Source organism: Cyprinodon tularosa, unplaced genomic scaffold, assembly GCF_016077235.1.
Source record: "Cyprinodon tularosa strain WSP-4 unplaced genomic scaffold, ASM1607723v1 ctg11, whole genome shotgun sequence".
In the NCBI taxonomy this organism is placed as follows: domain Eukaryota; kingdom Metazoa; phylum Chordata; class Actinopteri; order Cyprinodontiformes; family Cyprinodontidae; genus Cyprinodon; species Cyprinodon tularosa.
The window spans coordinates 1,821,361-1,824,736 of record NW_024037893.1 but is presented as its reverse complement, the minus strand read 5'-3'; positions in this window follow the sequence as shown (position 1 = coordinate 1,824,736).

Below are 3,376 nucleotides of genomic sequence, written 5' to 3'. Positions count from 1 at the left end.
TGCCTCTCTCAAGTCTCTCCTCTATTCGCAATCAACCTTCTGTTCCTCGCCGTTGCTGTACGCTCCATGGCGCTCTGTTGTGGGGTGTATAATTAGAGATGAGAGTGTTGTGCAACTCTTCAGCTGATGGTAGGCGTATGATTGCCTGATGGCATTGGCGTTGCGCCTGGTTCAGTGACTTGTTTCAGGCCAACTTGGACACTAAAACTAACACAGAGGAAACAGCAATTTCCTTCGATTGAGCTCTGAGTTTTTGCCATGAACACTCTTTTAAATCTCGTAACATATATGAACAAGGTGTTTTTTTTTGTCAGTATTGACATGATAGAAAGTACATCCCATCATGGGGATCTCCTGTTCCATGACACAGCAAAGGTTTCTCTACTGGTTTGGTATCAGGTGACTGAGAAAGGCCATATTGTGAACTCACTGTCATGTTTATGAAACCAGTCTGAGATGATCTGAGCTGTGTGAGATAAATCATTATCCTAATGCTAGCGTTTAAACAGTATTCAGTGGGTAATATCGTGCCCCAGCTGTTGTAAGAACACATATCCCATACCATTACACCACCTCCATCAATCTGAACCAGTAATATCCGTACTTTCACATTGTAATACAAATTCTGACTGTGTGATCTAAATGCTCAAGGTTAAACATATTCATTGGAAGAGAGAGATGATTTTCCAAATCTATAATTGCGTAGAATTCAAAAGCCTGTGTGAGCTGTAGCCTCAGTTTCCTCATTATCCGCTGATATGGATCAGAGCTCATTTTGTTATGCTTTCAGGGACTGTTTTATACAAACCATTCCCGAAAGCAAAGGTAACCACTCATTTCTAACAAGGTAGAAATCCTGTGTAACAAGTCTCCTCAGATCTCTGACATCAGCAAAAAAAAAAAAAAATCACTCCTTACAGGACTTTTTTTTCCATTCGCTGTAAACCAGAGAGATGGTTTCGCATTAAAATCCCAATTGATCAGCAGTTTCTGAAATGCTTCGTACATTGGTACTAACCGCCATGCCACATTCAAAGCAGCTTAATTCTCCTTTCCCTTTCTATTCACATATTTCTATACACAAACATTTCAATGCATCAAGTTGGTGTCACATTTTTACATGTGTTATATTAGAATAGATTAGAAACATCTCTTGTTATCCCACTTTGGGGATAATTAGGCAGCAATGCAATTAGGGAAATGAAAGCATATGGGTACACATCAGGCTAAAAGATTATGAAAATAAAATCCAACCATTAGAATCAGAGGAGGGTAGACCACACAAAAAATGTCCCAAAGCAAGAGTAGCACTACTTCAATGCATTTTTACTCAAGTAAAAGTCAAAAATAGACTTCCAAAAAAAGCCTCAAGTAAGAATAAGAAGAAAGTCCGCTCAAGCACTGAGTAACTGATCTACTTGCTACTGATCATTATGACATCTGATTTGATATTTCAAAAATGTTTAAAAGACACAACAGCCAATTTAAAATAAAATGGAAATACGGTGCAAATAACATAACTGTAGACATTGTGGAACTGAAAGCATGTTAGTAAACAAAGACCTGATTATTTGGCTGTATGAAAGCACCCCTATTTTTCCATCTTTTTGTGAATTATTGTTGTATTAAGTCAGTAAATAAGTGAGAATGTCTTTCAAACTGCTTTGTTGAGATTATTGAAAGGTCAGCATCAACTAAAGATTCCAAAAGAAAAAAAAAAATCAAGCTGCAGAAAAATGAAAGCAAGCCTTTCATAGTGATGTGTGAAACTTGCTTTGTTTGTTTTATCTCATAGAAGAAAGAGGACATGCCTTTAGAACACCAGCTTCTGGCTCAGCTATTGATTTTGCAGGGCCTCAGCAGGTGAACCCCCAGTCATGAGAAAACCCACGCACGATTTATTATGTGGTGAAGAGGATTTCTCACTTTGACTCACACCAAGCTTCCTCTGCCCACTCTCTCTTTCTGTGTCTCTCTCTTCAGTCCTCTGGTTCCTCTCTGCACACACAGTTGCTTGGGTTCATGGCAATGGTGAGAGTTTGCATTGCATGCCTCCTTTGCCACGTTTAGCATATTTAGGCTGAACCACAGCAACCTGTGACATTTACAACCAGTGTGTTTTTATTGATAGAAATCGCCAGTCACTCCCACCACTTCCCAACTGCTGCACAACAGCTTGTATTTGCAGTTTCACTTTGCAGCTTGGCATAACAACCAAAGTGACAGTTCCACTATCTTTTTTTTTTTTTTTACGTACTGAGATAGGTACAAGTTTGTTGTTCTCACACCAAAGAAAACAGTTGTTGGCTAGTATGATTTACCAATAAATTCAATAAACACATGTGTCATCTAAGTCATTAAAAAAACCTCCATAATGCATGTTTCGAACATCCATACTAATTGATGTTCTTACTGTTTTCTGCAATGATTCCAAATCACTCTCTTTCCCTGCATGTTATTGAAACAAGGGAGCTTACAAAGATCTAGATTCCTTGCAGGCTTAAAAACCATTATCAGGAATTCTGTCTGGATCTGACATGCTTTATCCAGTAGGTGGAGGCAAAGTTGAACAATTGAGGAGTGAGTTTCTTAAATTATAATAGATATTTCTATCCAGTGGTAAAAGCTGCAGAATTTAAAACCTAAACAAACTGCTTGATTAGTGTTTCATTGTCATTCTATTATTAAAAGCTGGACAAACACAAATAAAATCAAAATCATTATTGAAATAATGTGTTAATACACAAGAACCAAACATAAAATCATATTGGTATAAAAGGAAACTACACGTTTTAATTATTTAGGGATTTATGGTTGTTTTGTAATTTCTTGTTTTTTTGGGTTTTTTTTCTTATAGTCCTTTGTTCAATCCGACCAGCTTTGCCACTTAAAGCAGCGGAAAATGTTGACTTTTTTTTTTCCTCCAGGAGGAAAAATGTGATCTGTTTTGGTTTTCTGTGATATTAGAACTAGTCTGACTTGTTTTAATATTTCATTAGGACAATATTTCTATATTATAATGATAAGTGTTCAAAACCTCAACTTAAGTTATCATAACATTATTTATTAAACAAGGATGAAGAAAAAACTTACACCCAAAACGTCAGCCATGAAAAAAATTATTATTTTTTTGTCTGGATTTTTAAAGAAAAGAATCAGGAACTAGTGATTAACAAAATTAAAAGTTCAAATTATTATTATTTAACCTTATACGTGTTTGATGTCGCTCCATTAAAAGTCACCTCATTCCTCCACTAATTCAAACATCTGCATGGAGTTTGTTTGGAAGAATGTGATCCATTTAAAAAAAAAAAAATATCAAACCAATAATGAGAAGTAGTGGCACAATGCAGAAATGCGGGCGATGTCAAAAAAT